We start from the raw sequence: 23,354 nt of genomic DNA on the forward strand, positions 1-23,354 counted from the left end.
TATTTCTTACCAAAATTCATAAGCCTGATACCCCACTCAGGCCGATATTGAGCTATGTGGGTTCTCCAACCTTCTTTCTTAGCAAGTTTGTTTCCGATCTTCTTCAACCCATCTTCATCAAAGATGATAAATATGTTCGCAACTCCTTCGAATTCTTCGAGGCAGTAAACAAATTTCAATTACCTGCTGGGTACGTCATGATGTCGATCGACATAATTTCCCTCTACACAAATACTTCAACCGATTTGGCACTGGAAATTATTGAACAAAATTGGCATCTTGTAGAGCTAACACAACTTGATTTCGACACCTTTAAAACTATTTACAAATTTGTAATAGAAAGCAGCTATTTCACTTTCGGCGACCAGATCTATAAACAGATATTTGGTTTCGGAATGGGTAATTGCATGTCCCAGATCTGTGCTGACATCGTTGTGTTCCACTTGCAGAATTTCTGCCTCATGAAACTACAATTTCAAGTTCTACTTTACAAACGTTACGTTGACGACATCTTTATGTGTATTCCCGAGGGTTTCCATCAAACTGTCCTTGATTGTTTCAATTCATTTCATCCTAGTTTGCAATTCACTTTGGAACATGAGAATAACAACAGCTTGAGTTTCCTATATGTAAAAGCCATCAGAACACCTGAAAACATCATTATAGTAGACTGGTATCAGAAGCCATCTTTCTCCGAAAGATGTCTCAATTTCAGATCAGAGCATCCCTTAAGTCAGAAAATCAATATCATCACAAACATGAAATTCAGAGCCACTCATCTCTCTGATGTCCAATTCTGGCCCAAAAACCTCGATTTCATTAAGTCCATCCTTCTCAAAAACAATTACCCAAATTCCTTGATTAATAGGCTCATTTACACTTCCGATAGGCAGATACCACGAACACCCCAGCGAAGCCAAACCACACAAACCGATTCTCCAGAAGAAGAAAGAAAGATATATTTAAAGATGATATACATTAACAAATTATCAGAGAGACTATCAGGAGTTTTATCTAACAACAATATCAAGATCTCATTTAAAGGTGACAACACAGTAGGGAAACTCTTCTTCTCAAAACTCAAGGGCAAAACTCCTCCAACAATGATGTCTGACATCATATATAAGATCCCCTGCCTGCAGTGTAATAAATCATACATCGGACAAACAAGCAGATACCTAGAGAAAAGATTGGATGAGCACATAAGATCTGTCATAGAACCTATAACCAATGCCAAAACTGACTTAGCTGAGCACTCCAAAATCGAAAACCATAAGTTTGATTTTGCAAACACGTCAATTATAGATCGACAACCACATCTATATAAAAGATAAAAGACTCCTTCACGAAATGTTCCACATAATGACAGAGGAAACTGTGAATTTTAGAAGCGATATTCAAAATTTCAACCAAGGCTACTATAATATATTAAAAGAAAACCATGACCACAGTAGATCAAACATCTCTAGCATGCGCGCACCCGATTGAAGAACGCCAGTTTGTTTTCCTTTCAATCGTCAATCCATCACATGTTGTTTTTATTTCCTTGCGAATATTTCCATTTTTGTGTATTGTTGTCGGATGTTGTTTTTACTATTGATTTAGAGGAAACCAATACAAATTGTAAGTGTTATATATTCCATCTTATTGTAACGATCACGTATATATTTTCTACTGTATTTGTGTAATACTGCATGAGATTTTATCTAATTACAGTGCCCTGATGAAGACATTGAATATGTCGAAACGTCGGCCGAATTGAAGGTGTTCCTTTGCAATTCTGACCTCTCCAGTCATCCTCTGTCACGTTCTAAATTAAAAGGTCATCAACCAGGTTACCATTTTGTTTATTTTCAAACGTACAATAATAGCGTCATTTTTCGACTGAGAGGATCATCGAAAAGTTATATTTCTCCGCCAAGGAGGAGAAGTGTTGCTATGCAACACTGCGGCAGGAAATGTGTTACTATGCAAAAAATGAATTGGTTACCATGAACAAAAAATTCTCTAATTGAAACGTCATTTTTATTCATTGAAGTTACATGTAAAATTGGTCAATGTTGAATTTTTAAAATTAAAACCATGTAATAATGAACTGGTAGGATTCTGTCTCGGATTCTGCTCAAACGATGCCTCAATAGAGTAATCTGAGTTGCTGGTACCAGGGAATTCGTTGACACTCAATATTCCGTTCCAAGATGGCCGAAAGTGAAGGAGAGTTATCCGCTCTGTAAAAACTAACAAAGAAATTAGCAGAAGCGAAGTAATTTGTGCCCACTGTAACAGGAAAATGGTTGATTTTGTGACGTGCATAAAGTGTATAAAACAATTTCATCCTGGATGTATGACACTTTCGTCCAACAAGAAATCGGCGTTGTGTATGCATGAGGCAGCAAAAATTGTTTCTAATGATCAACAAATAGAAATGTTCATGATCAAAATGCGAAATGAATTTGTAGAAAAGCATATCATCGAGGTCCAAAGTAAAAATGAAATTCTATTACAGAATAATCAGTTACTGATGGAGAAAACCAAGGTTATTGAGATGAATAATCTAGATAAGAAAAAAGAAATGAACAAACGACAACAAGGTAAAAAAAATTCAAATATAAATAAACTTCATAAAGCAGACAGTTCGCAGACGCAAACCGCAAATCAAGCCGTCTATCAGAGAAACGTCAATCAAAAACGTCAGGTTACATTAAACAGAACGTTCAGTTCTGTGGTTCACAATGAAAATAAACGCTGCGGTCCGTATATACACTTTGGTTTCTTCTGGTTAGTAAGTGGGTGGTCCGTATACGTCGAATTCCTGACAATTCGGTTCAATATCTGTCACCAGAGTAACCGCTCTGGTAACTTTCATCCACCTCGAGACGTCGAAGCGAGTATACGTGTTGAATGATACCAGTGCCATACGTTATTTTTCAAAGAGAAAGTGGAAGAGAGAGTCGAAGTGAAAGTTTACACAAGCTTGTGTAGGTTGTATACGTGTGTGTATTATCGAAATTTTAATTCGTTAAAATTTTCGAAGTTGGTGTTCATCTCCAGAGTCCAGATCGGTCTAGATCGTTGGTTCTGCAGAAAGCTTCAGGTGAGCTTATTTTTCGTATCTTTTTCCTGATTTTTCTCATAGCGTAGAAAATTTTTGATGAGTCGTTTTGTTTTTATGCATGAGATATATTTTTCTTTTTTGTCTTGAAAAATTTTATTTCAAATTGCTTTAAGTAGCATAGTAATTATTAATTAGATTTTAAAATGTCTGACCATTCGGACTGCGATTCCATAATGGAAGAAGACGCGCTAGGAATCGCTAATGTCGTGTCCGAACACGATATGTTGAGAGAGGAGAACGCAAGTTTGAAATCGAGGGTGAATGAGCTAGATAGATGCGTATCTAGCTTAGTGGCTGAGATTAAAAATCTCAGGGAGAGGCTCGAGTTGCAGGAGGGAAATAAGGAAAGTGAAAGTCCTTAGAAGAGGTAAAGAAAACACACTAATCCAATTTTTATATAATTCTCTTGGCGATCGATTTCGGCATCTATGCCATCATCAGGCCAGCTGAAATACATATAAAATTTAGTGTAATTCCCAGTAAGGTGTATATTATTTCTTAGTTAAGGGGCGTAGGGAAATTGATAGTAAGATTTTCTCTCTCTTATTTATTTCATCTTAAGTCAACGTTTCGACCCTGATTAGGGTCTTCTTCAGGACTCTAAAATAAATTTACATTAGAACAAGTACACACGAAGACTCATATGATACCTACCGAAACACAAAGAGCAATAATTTTAAACAATCTGAAATGCGGCATGAGTGTGAACAGGCAACATGTAACAAGTAAACAATTACAAAAACAGTTAGAATTGGGTACAACGGCTGCTCCAAAATTGTAGTTTGTCTGGGTTGAAGCGGCAGCACATGCGGAAAATTCCAGAACGCCATAAAAACGGGAACTAGGTTAGGCCACAGAGAACGGTTCAAGTCACCGCCTCAGCACCTAGAAGCATAGAACTCATGGTTGGGGGGCGATGAGGTTCTTTCAAACTGATCAGGTACGAGTATATATTACTTATACCCTCGATGTCCCTTCTATAATTCATAGAGTTGTTGTGGCTCTTGATGTGGAACATTTCAAGAAGACATCTCTTTCTTGTGTTGTTCTTGAAATCTAATATTTCTACGGCACCGTAGTCCATTCGATGGTCTTTCTTTCGGACGTGCTCCGCCAATACACAGGTTTTGTCAGGGTTCTTGATGTCGCTTATGTGCTGGGTGATTTGTCTCTTTACTGTCTGCGACGTTTGGCCAATGTAGACCTCTTCGCAAGTTGAACAGGGCACACGGTATACCACTCCACTCATTTTATTGACTTCAATTTTGTCTTTTAGGTGGCTGTACAGTCTATCGATCTTGAAAATATTCTTAGGTACTATCTTGGCAGAGTCGTGTTTTAATAATTTTATGAGAGGATTGGTTACGTCCTTGATTAGGGGAATCGTGGAGTATCTGGTTGAACTAACTTCTCTTCTATTGGTGGATGCGCCGTCTCCACCCAGTGGCTGTCCTGGGGGAGCGGAGTTGTATAACAATCTTGTCAGTAGGCCTTTAGGGTAGCCGTTATTTAACATCAAATTGAAAAGTAATTTCAGATTCTTTTGATGGAATGCTTGGTGGGATATTCTTTGAATGCGGCTCTTTAGGCCCAAAATCATATTAATTTTTTGTCTGTGTGGGTGATTGGAATAGTAATGTAAGTACCTTCCTGAATGGGTTGGTTTCCTGTACCAGTCCAGCCGCAAGTCTCCCTCAGTGTTCCTGATGACCCTCGTGTCCAAAAAGGGGACACCCATTTCGAACTCTTCCTCGAGTGTGAACTTGATGTGTTCGTGTTGTTGGTTGAATCTTTCAAAATGTAGGCAGTTTTATCCCTCAGTACTGAACAAAATAGATCATCCACGTATTTCTTGATGAAGGGTATTGTAAAAGGGATGCTAGGGAGGATGCAGTCCAAAAGATAATCCATTACCAATTCTGCGATGGGTGAGCTGGCATTTGAGCCCATAGGAGAGCCTAGGATTTGACTGAAGAATTTTCCCTCAAAGATAAAATAGTTTGAATTAAATAAGAAGCTGACGATGGAGAGAAAGTCGTCTTTGGGGATTGACGTGTGTTCACTTATGGAGTGCCATCTGTGTTCAATAGTTGTTAATGCCAGCTCTACAGGAATGTTGCTGAAGAGGGACACTACGTCTAGACTGATAAGAACATAATTATCAGGTAGATGGATCTGATCTATAAATTCTGCAAAGGCAAAAGAATCACCTATGTAGTATTCGCTATGGAAGGTTGAAATAGACTTGGACAGAATATCAGATAAGAAAGCTGACAGTTTGGAGGTGGGAGTGATAATTGACAATATGATTGGTCTCATTGAGAGAGTGGGTTTGTGAACTTTTGGTAGGCCATAAAATCTGGCAGTTATGGATTTGTAATTGTACATAATTTTTCCTTGTGCCTGAGTGATATGCCCCTCGTTTACCAGTTTCTTGATTAGAGCATTGCTTCTAGTTTTTAGTGTTGTAGTTGGATCTCTGGACAAGGGTTTATAGTATCTCTCGTTGAGTAATAGGTTGTTGGACAGTTCCGAGTAAAGAGACTTATCCATTATGACCGTGACGTTGCCCTTGTCAGAGCGTAGAATCAGAAGTTCAGGGTGATCTCTCAGGAACTTCCTGCAGTGGTAAAACTCGCTTTGGTAAATGCTGTTTGGCTGCTTATTGGGTTTGATATGGTTGGTGATGATGTTGGTAGCTCGGGCACGTTTGACGTTCCTTTCATCTTCTGACAATGTTTCATTCAGATTGATGGTGTACTCGACATCTGACAGTAGCTTCTGAACGTTCATTTCTCTAGTGGGGATGTCAACACCGAACTTGGGGCCAAGCGCCAAAAATCCCAGGATATTCTCAGGGATGGGTGTAGAGCTAATGTTCTTTATCCACTTAGTTTGGGGTTTGATTCTGGTGAGTTGTTCTTTTGCTAGGTGTTCTATTTTCTTTAGATTTCTTTGCTTGATCAGTGAAAATTGCCTCACATATTTGTTGCCCTGGTACGTTCTGAACTGGTCAAGGGTTTCCTGTGGGAGCGAGCCCTCAAGAATCTGCCATAGTTTGAGCGACTCGACTTCCATTCTTTTGATCTTCGAGATGGTGGTCGTAACTTCAAAACGTAGGACCAGTTTCAGTGCTTTACTCCATTATGGCCTACCAAAAGTTCACAAACCCACTCTCTCATTGGGACCAATCATTTCGTCAATTTACACTCCCACCTCCAAACTGTCAGCTGTCGTATCTGATATTCTGTCCAAGTCTATTTCAACCTCCCATAGCGAATACTACATAGGTGATTCTTTTGCCTTTGCAGAATTCATAGATCAGATCCATCTACCTGATAATTATGTTCTTATTAGTCTAGACGTAGTGTCCCTCTTCAGCAACATTCCTGTAGAGCTGGCATTAACAGCTATTGAACACAGATGGCACTCCATAAGTGAACACACGTCAATCCCCAAAGACGACTTTCTTTCCATCGTCAGCTTCTTATTTAATTCAAACTATTTTATCTTTGAGGGAAAATTCTTCAGTCAAATCCTAGGCTCTCCTATGGGCTCAAATGCCAGCTCACCCATCGCAGAATTGGTAATGGATTATCTCTTGGACTGCATCCTCCCTAGCATCCCCTTTACAATACCCTTCATCAAGAAATACGTGGATGATCTATTTTGTTCAGTACCGAGGGATAAAACTGCCTACATTTTGGAAAGATTCAACCAACAACACGAACACATCAAGTTCACACTCGAGGAAGAGTTCGAAATGGGTGTCCCCTTTTTGGACACGAGGGTCATCAGGAACACTGAGGGAGACTTGCGGCTGGACTGGTACAGGAAACCAACCCATTCAGGAAGGTACTTACATTACTATTCCAATCACCCACACAGACAAAAAATTAATATGATTTTGGGCCTAAAGAGCCGCATTCAAAGAATATCCCACCAAGCATTCCATCAAAAGAATCTGAAATTACTTTTCAATTTGATGTTAAATAACGGCTACCCTAAAGGCCTACTGACAAGATTGTTATACAACTCCGCTCCCCCAGGACAGCCACTGGGTGGAGACGGCGCATCCACCAATAGAAGAGAAGTTAGTTCAACCAGATACTCCACGATTCCCCTAATCAAGGACGTAACCAATCCTCTCATAAAATTATTAAAACACGACTCTGCCAAGATAGTACCTAAGAATATTTTCAAGATCGATAGACTGTACAGCCACCTAAAAGACAAAATTGAAGTCAATAAAATGAGTGGAGTGGTATACCGTGTGCCCTGTTCAACTTGCGAAGAGGTCTACATTGGCCAAACGTCGCAGACAGTAAAGAGACAAATCACCCAGCACATAAGCGACATCAAGAACCCTGACAAAACCTGTGTATTGGCGGAGCACGTCCGAAAGAAAGACCATCGAATGGACTACGGTGCCGTAGAAATATTAGATTTCAAGAACAACACAAGAAAGAGATGTCTTCTTGAAATGTTCCACATCAAGAGCCACAACAACTCTATGAATTATAGAAGGGACATCGAGGGTATAAGTAATATATACTCGTACCTGATCAGTTTGAAAGAACCTCATCGCCCCCCAACCATGAGTTCTATGCTTCTAGGTGCTGAGGCGGTGACTTGAACCGTTCTCTGTGGCCTAACCTAGTTCCCGTTTTTATGGCGTTCTGGAATTTTCCGCATGTGCTGCCGCTTCAACCCAGACAAACTACAATTTTGGAGCAGCCGTTGTACCCAATTCTAACTGTTTTTGTAATTGTTTACTTGTTACATGTTGCCTGTTCACACTCATGCCGCATTTCAGATTGTTTAAAATTATTGCTCTTTGTGTTTCGGTAGGTATCATATGAGTCTTCGTGTGTACTTGTTCTAATGTAAATTTATTTTAGAGTCCTGAAGAAGACCCTAATCAGGGTCGAAACGTTGACTTAATATGAAATAAATAAGAGAGAGAAAATCTTACTATCAATTTCCCTACGCCCCTTAACTAAGAAATAAAAATACATATAAACATATATTCAAACAGAATTTACATGGATAAGTTGTCAGACATGACATAACAATTTACAGGTTATCAGGGAAAACGTGAGTGACCTCGAACATGGACCTACCGTCAAAATATGAAGAATCGTTGTAATAATAAGTGTCATACGGGTATCATAAAAAGGTTTCATCAAAATCCGTTGTTTAATGTCAGTTTATCCATCAAGAAATACCAGAACCATCAAATTTCCATCTCAAACTTCAACAGAAAAGCGTGTGTATCGCTATATGAGGTTCAGGCGGTGGCAACTCATTCAGATAATTTTGGACCACGAGTTGCAAGCGTACGCTGTTAGAGCGCTAGTGTCGCTTTTCTTGGCAACACAGAAATACCCAATTGGCAACCACGCAATCGGCAAATCCTTAACCATAAAATTCGAAATGTAAACAAACGTTTGTCAGTACTCTTTTCGAGATTATACGGCCTAACTAGTAAATCAAGATATTTATCGGAATTATCGGCAGTGAATTGACTGATTTAGTTTCGTAAAGAAAGATAAACATTCTTTGGAGATACTTCATTTAAAAGGGATGAATTGTGTAATGAAATCGAGCGATGAAATTGGTGATCCATTGTACCTAGACACAAATTCCTATTATTTCACAGATTCTTTCTTGAAGTAAACTTGGGTTATAATGTTGAGGTAGCATATACTAACTTTGTGAAGGAGGTAGAAGCTAAACATCTTGATAAGTAAAGCGTTTAAGTGGAAGTTTTAAAGTTTCTATTTAAAATATTTCAATTCCATGTTATGATATATATAGGTATTCCTCATACTGAAATCTCAAGAGACATAAATATGTTTCAGCTCATGGAACAAGTTCTACAGTTGAAAAAAGCATTCATTTGGAAGTATGAAAATTATGAAATTGTATTTCTAAATCGTCAATTGAACTTAGCAGCAAACTTTCGCGAAGAAAAATCGTTTTTTCGGAATCAATATTTCTATTCAGAAACCCAGACAATAATCCCAATATAACATCTCCAAATAATAATTATAATACTTTGTTGGACAACGTGAGATAAGAGAAAACATAAGAAACAAAACTTGTTTTGACTTGCAATACTAGCATTAGCCATTTTTTCACCCCTACAAAATAACTCGAGGTGCTGTTTCAAATTGACGGGCACGCATTGAAGGATGGCCGAATTAGAGAAATAATGAAAAATTCGAGAGAAATTTTAAGTTGAATAGGAAGAAGAAGAAAAACCTTCCTGTTCCTAATTTCATTTCTTTTTCTGAGTACCATCAGGAAAAGAAATACAAGAAATCATAAAAGTTTATTTTCATCCTTTATTTTCCTATAAAACTCAAAATTTTTCTCGAATTTTTCATTATTTCTCTGATTCGGCGCTCTTTCAATGCGTCCTCGTCGATTTGAATCTCTCGCCTGCTGCTAGTAAGGTCCGGACGGGAGGAAGCGGAAGCCGCACGGGCAAAAAGAACGTAGTTCCACAGTACGCTGTTTCAGCGCTAGTGTCGCAGACAAAAAACACGGTCAAGAAGATTAGCACGGGAGTTACCATTCTCTTGATGTTTATGTTCTGTGATGAGGTTAAACGAATGGACCGGAAATACTAGGTGACAATTCGTTGTCAGAGTCATAAGATCACAGAGTATGGTTAAATCTTTGGCATAGAATATGGTGTTATTTTTCTTATGTTGGAAATGTTTCTTATAAGTATTTAAATATATGCCTCCCAGAAAATTCTGAAATGTCATTTAGAAGGTGAATATTATCCTCGTTTTTAAGGATCTCATACTGTTCGAGGAGAACCAGTTTATTATAGTTGTTTTTTTTTCGTATCAGTGACAGATTTTCTATTGTAGTCCCATGTTTACATTCGATTAAATGGTTCCCAAAAGCTGATTTAGGCCTGTTTTTTATATGTTCATTGAACCTTACTTTGGCAGCACGAGTTGTCATGCCTATACCGGGTGTCCCAGAGCTTTTAGGCCAGCAGATATCTCAGTTACCTGCGGAAAAAAAAAATTGAAAAAAATACTTGTCGTAGGAGACCATACGCTCTTTCATGCAGCATAGCAAAATCCACCCCCTGACAAACAACCCCTGAGAAACAACCCCTAACTTTTGTTTTTCAAATGGCACCCCTATGTTTGTTTGGCTTCAACTGACAGCTCTTTTTAATTCTCAATCAATGATATATCATAATATGTAGTTGTAAAGATAGTCACTCGATAAAATTGAATTCGTTAGTGGGTACTGTTAATTGGACTGATCGAATTAGTCCACATTGTAGAGACAAGAAAAAGTGGATGTTGAAAAAAAAGAGTCAATAAAATGTGTGGCAAGTGCTGGCCAACATTTTGAACATTTTCTTTAGTATAATGTTGCAGTAACAATACAGCTGAGCGTATAAATTCGTATTTCATTTGTATTTTTATTTTCCATAATTCTGCATGCCATTCTAGCTACCATGATACATCATTGAATGAGAAATGAAAAAAACTGTAAGTTGAAGCACAACAAACATGGGGGTGCCATTTGAAAAACAAAAGTTATGGGTGGTTTCTCGGGGGTTGTTTGTCAGGGGGTGGATTTTGCTATGCTGCATGAAAGAGCGTATGGTCTCCTGCGACAAGTATTTTTTTCAATTTTTTTTTTCCGCAGGTAACTGAGATATTTGCTGGCCTAAAAGCTCTGGGACACCCGGTATAAAAGGCTGGACAATCGTTACAAGTTATCTTGTATATACCACTATGATATTCACTACTAAGTTTGGATTTGTTATTAATTAAGATATTCTCTAGGGTTGGATGTCGTTTGTTGACAATTAAATAGTCATGTTTTCTCAGAATGGAATTCAGTCTATCATTGAATTCTCTAAAGAATGGTATGGAGATGTAATTTTGTCTGATACAAATGTGGGGGTAAATTTTTTTGAGGAGTATTTTCTTCCTTATAGATCTCAAAATATTCTCAACATAATATCTGGGAAAGTCATTAGATTCAGCGATCTTAAATATTGTCATCAATTCTCTGTCAAAATCATTTTTGGATAGTGGAATACTCAGAAGTCTGTGGAAAAGAAACAGCGGAGTTTTTTATAGGGGTTGAAGGATATGATCTGTAAGGGATGATAACGTCTGTCTGGGTTGACTTACGGAAAATATCGTATGTGAAAGTATTATGCTCTGTTAAAGTAACTTTCAGATCCAAAAAATTTAATGAATTATTTTGCGCTTTTTCTATGGTGAATTTAATCTTAAATTTTACATTTAATGTATTGAAGAAAGCTCTTAATTCTTCTTCAGTTCCGGCCCATACGCAAAAAACATCATCGACGTATCTCTTCCATAGTATTATATATTGAGCCAAAGGTAGAAGCATAATCAATTTTTCCACAAAGTTAAGATAAATTTCTGACATTGGGCCACTAAATGGAGATCTCATTGGTACACCGTCTTTCATTATATACACCTTATCATTAAAAATGAAAAAATTTTGTTCAGAAGCAATTCTGGCTAGAGCCATGATATTTTCTATATCTGTTGCGTCTAAATTAAAATCATTGTTGGTTTCACAATAATCTTTCAGCTGTTTATTCAAAAATGCAAGTGTATCCTCAACTGGGATATTATTATATAAATTAACTATTATTATATAAAATCAGAAGGTATCGTTTATGGGGGTTCAGCTTGAGAGAATTCAGATCTTTTATGAGTTCTTGTGAGTTTTTAATGGAGTATTGTGATCTCATCTTAAATATTCCATTAATCAACTTATTTAGGAATTTGGATACTTTATGAGTGGGTGAGCTTATTGCCGAGGTGATGGGTCTGATACCTCTTTCAGGCTTGTGTAGTCTTATCAAGCTATAAAGTTTAGGTGTTTGTGGATTTCTTTCTTTAATACTGAATATTGTCTCCCCAAATTTATGAAAGGTTGGGAGTGAAGTTTTTATGATGTTATTAACTTTGTTTGAAAATTTTATCAAGGGGTTGTTTTTAATCTCTAAAATGTTATTGTCATTGAAAAAAGTAAGAGTTTTCTCTATATAATTATATTTTTACGCTCTAAGTTCACTTTTTTAAAAAAACAACTTTATTTCTCGAAGCAAGTTCATTTCAAGCAGGTCTGAATAATAATGAATCACAAAACTACATTTCTACCAGAGGAAAGCGAAAACTGCTGACTAAAAGCTATACGAATATTCCTCGAACTCTACTCGAGGCTGTTTACATTACTCTAAGGAATGCTTACGCCTAATTACCATAACAATATATAGATGTTTCTTCAGAATAACCAATCCTGCGTTTTTATCGGCTTTTGTTATTATTGGATCATTAATTGATACCTTTTCGCGTATGTTTTTTATACTTCCACGTAATTTTTTATTAATGTCAATTTGTTCTCGGTCACTCACCTTAACCCGTTTTTCTCTAAAACACTTTAAAGTGTGAAGAACTCCGTCAGCTATAGTGTCGAAGCTTGGATCTCTTCTAATTTGCAGCTCAATATCAATAGCCATCTCATGGATGTCGAATGATTTAGGGATTGGAGCAAATTTATGTCCGAGATTTAGTATCATTTCTTCCTCCTCACTGAAGTCAACATCACTAAGATTGGTGAATCTATCGTGAAATTGGTGTATTTCACTCGGTTGGACGATATCAGGTAGAACGTTGTGAACTCTATTTGTCTGCTGTCGTGTGCGTTCTTTCTGGTTAATCAGGAACTTTAACTTCTGATTCCTCTTTCGGTCAGCATTCCAGTTAATGTAGAATGTATCTTCTACTAGACTATCAACTAATATGCTATATTCTATAGTATGTAGGTGTCTCAGGAAAAAGTGGTGGAGAAATTTCAACTTCAAATCGATATTATTCGATAACTGATATTGTCGACGTAGTTCCTTTTTCACTAGTGACATTCGTATTCGATGTTTCTTAGTTTCGCTATGAACAGCTGGTAATCTGATATTTCTACACGAATGCAAACAACATGACGTTATCCCAAGATTCCTAAATATCAGATTACCAGCTATTCATAGCGAAACTGAGAAACATCGAATACGAATGTCACTAGTGAAAAAGGAACTACGTCGACAAACGTCCCACAAACCGCCGAAGACCACAGAAGGATGACAGACTTTCTTCATAAAATAAAAAGGTAGTTTTACACTCTTCAACGGGAGGAAGAGAAGAAAATCTACGAGGTAGTGGATATCTACCGCTGGATACAGATATCCCGACGATCCTTGATGACTTCAAGGATCAAGGGATCGTCGATGCTGAGGTCATAAGTATGACCCCAAATATAACAAAGAGGCCGATGCCCTTATTGCTGGTTGAAACCCAGAATAAGGGTATCTTCGAGGTGAGAAGGCTCTACAACATGAACTGTGTTGTTGAACCTAAGAGAAGGACGACCGGCCTGGACAATGTTATGCGATATGGACATGCCCAAAGTAAGTGCACTTTTACATGGAGGTGCGTGAAATGCTCCGGTAATCACAGCTCCAAGGAGTGTACGCTTACCAGGGAGAACGAGGAGCGAAATGCTTCTTCTGTTCTCTGTGGAGAGCGATGACATCCAGCCAGCTACAAGAGATGTAGCGAATGGAAATTGGTCACTAAAAAGACCAAGAGATCGCCGAGATCGAACCAAACCAGCTCGAGGCCAACACAAAATACTCCGAAGTGAAGAAACCCCAGGAAACTGCAACCAAAGCAGTCAAAGAGACGAAGAAACCAGAGGAAAAGACGGAAAAGGCAAAACCGTCAAAAAAGCCGAAACCAGAAAAAGAATTTCTGGAATCACTGAGGAACTGGATAAGTTCACGAAAAACCTCCTCAGCACGATGATGCAGAATCTGGAGAAAGAGATTGAGAAGAAGATGCAGCAAATTATTAAGAATATTTAATGGCTGATACGACGATAAAGAACAATATCATAATCGTCTCTTGGAACGTCGAAGGATTGAGAACCCGCAGATCAGAATTCGGAGAACTGATTGAAGAGAAGAGACCGGATGTCATAGCTCTGCAAGAAACAAGACTTAACCCCAACGTTCGGATAGCTTTTCCCAATTATGTTATCAATAAAAATGATAGACCTAACAGCACAGGTGGCGTTGCTATACTGGCAAGAAGAAATATGGATCACCATTTCGACCAAATATTCAATGGTCAAGAAGTAGAAGCAATATCGATTATTGTGAATACCAATCGAGAGCTGTATTCGGGTTTGGCTTTCGGACAGTCCGAGAATGGTTCTAGAACTGCGAAGAGGATTTTATAGTAGGGCGCAACAGTTTTGCGCAGTTTTAGAACAATTCTCGGACCGTCCAAAAGCCGAACCCGAATACAGCCGAGGACAAGTGAATATTATTTCAACTTATAAATCACCGGATAAGGACATGCTGAAAGAGGATCAAAAAATGCTATTAGAAGGGAGACACCCGAAAATCATAATTGGTGATCTTAACTGCAAATCGCAAGAATGGAACAGTAGGGTGGAAAATACCAACGGGAAAAGACTGAAGATTTATGCTGAAAATGCAGTTGTGATAGGACCTGATATACCGACCTACATACCGAGAGTAAATGGACTACCCGATGTACTGGACATTGTCGTAATGAAAGATATCACTGAAGAAATCAGCATTGATACAATAGAAGACAGAACTTCAGACCACAATCCCATAGAATTCATAGTGTGACATGGCCCAAGAAACGGAGAAAAGACACAAACCAAGGATCGCACAGACTGGGAGAAATATAAGAATTTACTTCAGGAGAAAATCACGGAAATTCCCCAAATAAACACCCGGGATGAATTAGATGAAGCAGTTGAAAAATTGGAAAATCAAATTAAAGAAGCTTATGAAGAAAGCACCAAGAGAATAAGGAAACCAATTCCGAAATATTCACATGGAGATACGCCAAGGGATATAAAAGAACTTAATAAAAAAAAACAGAAGACTCAGAAAATTCTACAGAACAACAAAAAGAGAAGAAGACAAGAAGAAACTGAATAAGCATAGTCAGATATTGAAAAATGTTTTAACAGAACTGCGTAATAACAGATGGCACCAAAAATTAAGTGAACTGAATACAATAGATCACTCGGCTTGGAAAATGCAAAAACGCTTACGACGAGAACGGACAGTTCTCCACTGCATGGAGCAAACGGAATGGTATATACGAGACTTGAAAAAGCCGAAGCACTTGCCGACTCAATTGAGAGAGAAGCCAGAATAAACTACAGAAATGATGATGACAATGAAGATTTAGAAGAAGAAGTGGAGGAAAACGAAGAACAGATGATGGAACCAACGGAAACCGAAATCATTCCAAAACCGGCTTCACCAACAGAGATCAAAGAGATCATAATGAAATTGAAAAACAGGAAAGCGCCGGGAGAAGATAGGATAACGAATTATATGTTGAATTGCCTAGAAAAGGAATAGCAGCCTTGACGAATATTACAAACGGAGTGATGAGGACCGAATACTACCCAAAGAGATGGGTAACTGCACAAATGATAGTTTTCAACAAGCCTGGAAAGGAACGGAAATTTCCTCGAAATTATAGACCAATCAGCCTACTATCAGCACTAGGGAAAATCGTTGAGAGGGTTATCGCTAAAAGGCTGAATGAGGAAACAGAAATGTTGAAGATAATTCCACCCCAACAATTTGGATTTCGACGAGAACATTCGACTGAACTCCAATTGCTACGGCTCATAGAATACGTCACCGAAGGAATGCAGACCAAACAGGCCACAGGATTAGTTCTGATGGATATCGAGAGAGCTTTTGATAGAGTATGGCACGAAGGCCTAATCTACAAGATGAAAAAAGCAGGATATTCGATCAAGATATGCAAGATTATAAGGAACTTTCTGAGGAATAGAAACTTTTATGTGAAGATAGATGGAGCAACCTCTCAAACCAGACAATTGGAAGCGCGATTGCCTCAAGGATCGGTACTTGGACCTCTGCTTTACGTAATATACGTTTATGATATCCCGAAGAATGCTAGAAATATGCTCACCTTGTACGCAGATGACACAGGAATAGCATTCAGACATCGACGCCCAGAGATCATACACCAGAGACTGCAGGAAGCCATAGATGAATTACTCAAATGGTGCATCAAATGGAAAATCCAAATCAATGGAAGAAAGACTCAAGCAATATTACTGCAAAAGAGAAGATTGAGGATGGAAGAAAACCTTGAAGTTGACGGAGAAGAGGTTGAATGGAAAAATGAAGCAACATACCTAGGAGTGAAGCTTGACAGAGGACTTACATGGAAAAACCACATCAAATGTGCTGTTGATAAAACAAAAGCCGCAATGAGTAAACTTTATCCACTCATAGGCAGAAGAAGTCATATGAATAAGAACATCAAGTTGACGATGATTAAAATTATCGCGCGACCACAACTCACTTATGGATCGGCGGCATGGGGCTTCGCAGCCAAGACCCACATCAAGAGAATACAGGCCACTGAGAATAAACTCCTTAGAATGGCGATGGACGTACCCTGGTTTGATAGGAACAAACAAATCTACAAGGACTTGGAATGGGAACCAGTTACAGAATTTATGAAGGGAAATGCGGAAAGGATATTCGACAAAGCCAAACAACATCCAAATCAGGAACTACGAAGATTAGTCGACTACGATCCAACGGAAGAACTTAGAAGGTCAAGAACCTACTACCGAAGACCGAGAGATCAGTTGAGGATTTAAAGTAACCAAAGAAGAGCCTAACCTATAAAAGCTATAGGCAGCATACAACTATCAACACGACTATGATCGTGTGAGAGTCCAGAAACCATAAGAGTCAACTGGTTAGTAGGCAAAATGCCTGGAACCTATGAAGAAGCAGTTTAGGGTTTTTAGTGGGTCTCGAGCTCAAGAGAGTGAGAATTCCCACACTGTTCCCCCTCAGGAGAGGATGTGTTTCTTCTGTCTTGCAGATTTTCCCCCTGCTACACCAAAAAAAATCTGGCAACTTTCGGTTACCAAATGTGTATATACGGACCATACGCAAAATAACCTCAAACCCCACCGATATCAGTCCGCAATAGGGTACTCTATCGATTTGTCAAAATCAGCTGATTGTTCGTTACCGTGGGGCACCCATAGACCTAATAATACATGGACAGGCCTTCACGTGGTTTTCCCGTTCACCGCATCGAGGAATACCCACGAGAGAGAGGGGGGTGGTAGAAAAGAGAGATAACAGTAGTCCCTGGTAGTAAACGTCAAGCTGGTAGAAAATAAATCAACGTTGCCGCTTCAACCAAGTTATCGAGTAAACTCGGGAATTCTACCGGTCCGCTGATCCTCCATGTTGCATTTTTGGGTGGTTGTCGCTAGATTTATAGACTTTCTATTAATTTGAAGCAATTTTTGTACTGAAATCAGAGACAACAACAGAGGTTGTCTCTGACTGAAATCAACTTCGAAAATGTTATCTAATCAACTATATTTTTCTCGTACTTGAAACTTTCAAGTGCTGACAAAATAATAGATTCCGTATAAAAAAAATACTACCTGAAAATTTCTTCTGATTTTTATTAATGTAAAAAACTTGAGAGTTGTGTAAAACATCATTATTATGTCATTCGCCAGGGTCTGATTGTATATACACTGAAATTACTCGTGATTTGGGAAGATAGAAGGACCCCTCTTTTGCGTTCTGGCTGCAAAGAAAAAAATTAATCGTTAAAGTGATTTTTTTTTAACATTTCACCTTCCTTGAGCAAAAACATGTGTTTTATAGAGAAAAGGGCAATAATTTTAAGTATGTTTATTGATACTCTCACAAATAATATGAAATTTCCTGCGGGGGAAATATTTATATGATAATTAATCATTCTCAATTTTTTTTTTCAATTATTTTGATAGGTTCTTCATCAGGTGGCTCAGTTACTCTTTTCTGGCACTCCTGGCAGTATTATTTAATTGCTCCTGTTTCTTTACCGTGTGGCTTTCCAGTCTTAGATTTCTGTGACACTGATCAACAGAAAATATTGAGTTTTGAGTTTGCCGATGTCACAGGGCTTACTGAATATCAACATGATTTGCATCTCTTCTCAATATTGAATTCAGATTGGAGTTAAGTATTTTCTTCGGACATGCCTTGAAATACACTCACTTTCAAAAGTCCTGCACCCCCTAATTATTAAGGCTATCTCAAACTTTGAAAAAAAAATTATACCCTCGGGTTCAAGGATAATGAAAGGCTTTTACAGAAATAAAATGAAATCAATTTAATTTCATAGAATTATGAAGTTGAAACAACAAATACAAATTAGGAATCAAAAATTGCAAAAACAAAAATTAAATTTGAACGGAAAATTAAAAGTTAATTAATAAAAGAGCAAACTAATATGCAGTATTCGAGCCTCTGCTGCTTAGCAATGCATTCACTCGTCTAGGCATTCCAAAAATTAAATTATTGATTATTTCCTGCGGAATATTCATCCATTCCTCGGTAACAGCTACAATAAGTTCTTGTGAATTTCGTGGTGGATTATTTCGACGGAAAACGGCTCTGGAGACATGATCCCATATATGCACTATAGGATTTATGTCAGGAGACATCGCGGGCCATTCTAATCTGATAATGTTTTGGTTTTCCAGGGCTTCTTGAACACCTCTAGTGCGATGTGGCCTGGCATTATCGTCCATAAAGATAAATTGAGCCTCTAATTCATTACCCATGGGTATAATTGCAGGATTTATGATATTTTCGAGGCAATATGCACCAGTCATCGTCCCGGATATGTGAATTAGTGGCGTTCTTCTTCCAAACATTTTGCCTCCCCAAAACATTTCAGTGTCACCGCGAAAAGGAGCAACTTGAATAGCTCTCTCAGGTCTATTTCGACATCCTGGTTCCCTCCAAACTCTTAAGCGGTAGTCATCACTTACTTACCCAAACCGTGACTCATCTGTAAATAGCACATTCCTCCATTCTTCTAAATGCCAGTTTTGATGAGCTCGCGACCACTGTAGACGAGCGGTTCGGTGACGAACAGTTAATAAACGAACTCTTAGAGGCCTTTTGGACCGCAATCCTGATGTTAAAATTCTTCTACGAATTGTAGCACATGAAATTACACGGTTGTGGGCTCTTTGGAATTCCGACCTGAGTGTTGGTACCGTCACTGACCTATTTCTACGGGCTGATTGGGCAATATACCGATCTTCCCGAATCGTGGTAACACGAGGACGACCATTTCGAGGTCTTATATGCACTCCACCAGTTTCCTCATAGCGCCTAATCGTTTTGCTAACCGTGCTTCGAATAATGTTCAGTCTATTGGCTATCTGATGGCGTGAGAGCCCTTCTTGCCAGAGAGCAATAATTCTAGTTCTGTCGAACTAAGACAACTCGTTTCTGGGCATATTACACAGTTTTTGAACTAACCGGTTCTCAAAACGAAAAACTACTGATCCGCAGAAAGGCACACATTTAACAAAATCGATATTTAAACACAAGAACATTTTTTGTTTCGTAATGTTATCGTTTTATTTGGTGGTCAACAAGTTTCTGTTGTTGTCAGTAACAATTTGTTGTGAATCTTGATTATTTTATCTCCACTACAGGGGGGGTGCAAAACTTTTGAAAGTGAGTGTAGAATGTGATGGTACATATGTAACTAATTCCTTTAGAACAACATTCTTTTTAATATTCAATAATATATCTATCTATCTCGAAATTCAAGTCACCTCTACAAATTCTTGCTGTGGCCTTATGAAATATAGAAAGTAGACTAGATATATTCCTTGTAAATCTTTGTAAATCATGTCCTATATGTACATACATGAAATAACAAAGAAACTCCTATATTGGTCTATTATTTCCAAAAATAAATCACTTTCGCTTTATTAGCATGTAGCAGTCGATTCTAAAAACCTAGTTTTCTGCTAAATAGCTTGTTAAGAGAATGAAATATCGATTGAAAACACAGTAAACAATAAACATATGATTTTGACATTTCCTACCATATGTCCATCTCTTTCTAACGTACAACTCGTGACCTCTCTCTCAGGGCCTGTCCATATTTTATTAGGTTTATGGGGGCACCCAAAGCTTTTTATTATCACTATAAAGAGGCATTTCTGAGAAAGTTATAGTCTTATCACTCTAATCTAACGTAGGAAAGAACATTTTTTCCAAAAACACAATACTCGACCAAAACAGCATCCGAATCAATGGAGGGAAAAGCTTGTGTGCCCCACGGCAACGAACGCTTAGCTGATTTTGACAAACATTAGAGTTCCCTATCAGTTGATAGTAAACAAATGGAATCAACAACAACTATAACTGGGAACTCAAACAACACACAGGAATGGATTGAAGTAAAAGCAAGGAAAAACATTACGAATCGTAGAAGGGGAACTATTTGCAGTGGTTCAGCAACTGAAAATGCATTGTTCTCGGGACTTCCTCCTAAGAAATGAAGTTATCTCGGTCGAGTTGTTGGTGCGGATGTATAAGAGGAAAAAATCAAGAATTTTGTGAGCAGTTCTTTAAAATCACATAATGTGGAAGTAAAAAACTTATCTCAAAAGGTAAAAATTCTGCGTTTAGTATTGGGGTACCAACAGGAAAATATGAACAAGTAATGAACAAGAACTTCTGGCCAGAGGGTGTATTCATACGTGATTTCAGTTTTCGAGGTTTTTCCAGAGAGGTCAGAATATATTGAACCCACCAATCTTGATTTAATGAAAGCAAATGAAGCTTGCAAGCAAACATTTTTTTCTTGCATCAAAATTTACGATCCATAGATTCTGCTTTAAGCAGAATTCAGTAAGCTGTTGAACATTTTGTTGACTTTTTAGCTGTGACAGAACATTGGAGGTATGAAGGACAATTGAAACATTTTAATATCCCAGGTTATAATCTGGCATCTAGCTTTTGTAGAAATGATGGTGAACGTGAAGGTAGTGCATTATTTTTCAGAGCTGATATTCCATTCAAGACTAGACTTGATATCAATAACTACAGTGTTCCATTCATTATCGAATGTTGTGCGGCTCAGGTACGTCTGAATGAGGGAAATATAGTAATGATATGTATTTATAGACCTGATTCCTCGACCTCAAATTTTTATGTTTTTGAACTTTCACGGATTTTATCTCTTTGTTTGAAAGAATAAAATGATCTCATTCTTGCAGGCGATTCTAAAATTGATTTGTTGTTAGATACATCAGCAACTAGAATGTTTCAATCTTTGATAGAGAGTTTTGGATATCTTATAACCATTGATGAACCAACTCGAATTTCTAGAATATCTGCTACATGCATTGACAATATTGTGACCAACATAGTAGGTACTGCTCGAGTGATTGAGGAACATATATCTGATCACTCTGCCCAAAAATTTGTCTTCTTTGGAAACAAACACAAAAATAAAACAGTTGAGAAAAAGCAAATAAGAATCTTCAATCAGACAACAAAAAGAAGTTCATAGAATATATATGTCAGACCAAGTTAGGACTGACATAGCTGATGACTCACATGCTGATGCGAATTCAAACAAACAGTTCTAAAATTCAAAACGACAAAAAACAATGCAACCCACCGCTATGCTATTCTCAACAGGAACGTCAATTCTGAAATGAGATACATAACATTCAAACTTGAGTACAATTGCATCAAATTCACAAGCCAAATTTCAATAAAAATCATAAAAACAATCTGCAACCAACAACATGAAACAACCAGATATAGGTTAAGAGCATAGAGCACAAATCAAATCGTTCCATAAAACACAAAAATTCAACAATAGTCTCCACTTGCTAAGACTAATGAAGAAAAATTATATACACATACACATTTTCTCATAAAATAGCGTTCATCACATACATCTCAACAAAGTCCACTTGAAAATTCAAAACTAAAGATGGATATAATCTCCTATGTTTTATAATTTCAAATTTCTCCAAATAATCTACTAACAAGCAGTTAGTGCCTGTGTGTAATATTTTGAAACCTGTTTCTGGTACAAAATAATGACCCTCCTTAAATAGGTGATTGCCGAAATGGGAATCATCATAATGAGGACCCAGCCTGAAAATTCTCAAATGTTCCTTGATTCTTTCATTGAACGTCCTATTAGTCCTTCCAATATACATTGCACCGCACGTGTCACAAGTGAGTTTGTAAACTCCACTTTTCTCCAATGGGGGAAGTGGATCTTTATTATTGAAGAATAAATTTCTCAGATTGTTGTTGGTCTGAAGGCTATATTTATAGTACTGTCTTTCTCCAAAAACCTCGCAACCCTACTCGACAAACTTTCAACGTAGCTTAGAGGGAAATATCTTGTATCTTCAATTCTAGGTTGACTAATAGGAAAGTGACACCTCAATAAGCACCTGTGCAATTTTTTATTCAACATTCTATCAATGATATGATTGTCAAAATTGTTTTTTCTGGCTATCTGTTTTATTATTCCAATTTCTTTATCAAAATTGTCTTCAATCAATGGTATATTCACAAGTCTTTCCAACAAAGTGTTGAAAACTGCTAACTTATGGTTCCAGTGCTGTTGGGAGGTGATGTCAATTGACACGTCTGTATGTGTTGGCTTTCTGAAGATATCAAAGAAGTGTTTGCCATCCTACAACTCGATGTTTGGGTCTAAGAAATTGCATTCTTTATCATTTATATTTTCATTCTTAAATTTCATCTTGTTCACACAACTGTTCAAATATAAAACGAAATCCTCAAATTCTTGGTCAGTTCCCCCCCACAAGATTATAATATCATCCACGTAACGATGGTAGTAGACAATGAGTAAAGAAATGACATTACTAATTTTTTCTAACCCGTGAAGCTATGTATAATCTTCAACCCAACATGTTTTCGTCGAAAACATGTGGGCTAGAAAATGGAAAGAAGACGGAAGGTATAGTGAGAACACGCATGAATTTGACGAAAGGTATATGAAAGGATACGGAACGTATAGTGAGAGTCAACCTTGAGTAGGAACTTCGTCCACAGGTCTTGGAGCCGACGACATCTTCAAGAACGCATCTCTAGCTCGATGACTGACTCCTTCCAAAAACTCATCGAACATTGCTTTGAACTCGCCAAACATTTCATTAAGTTTAGCGTCGAAGGCACTTTTCATATGCTCCTCGTATTTATTACGAATCCTTAAACAACCCGGGCAAAACC

At 37.8% G+C, this 23,354-nt stretch overlaps 1 protein-coding gene across 1 annotated transcript in view; it reads left to right on the forward strand.

Annotated features, from left to right (window-relative positions):
* The window catches only part of LOC123311009 (cryptochrome-1), a 355,836-nt gene that overhangs the window by 81,958 nt on the left and 250,524 nt on the right, over positions 1–23,354 (forward strand). The window lies entirely within an intron of this gene.

The sequence above is a fragment of the Coccinella septempunctata genome, chromosome 4, assembly GCF_907165205.1.
Source record: "Coccinella septempunctata chromosome 4, icCocSept1.1, whole genome shotgun sequence".
Taxonomy (NCBI): domain Eukaryota; kingdom Metazoa; phylum Arthropoda; class Insecta; order Coleoptera; family Coccinellidae; genus Coccinella; species Coccinella septempunctata.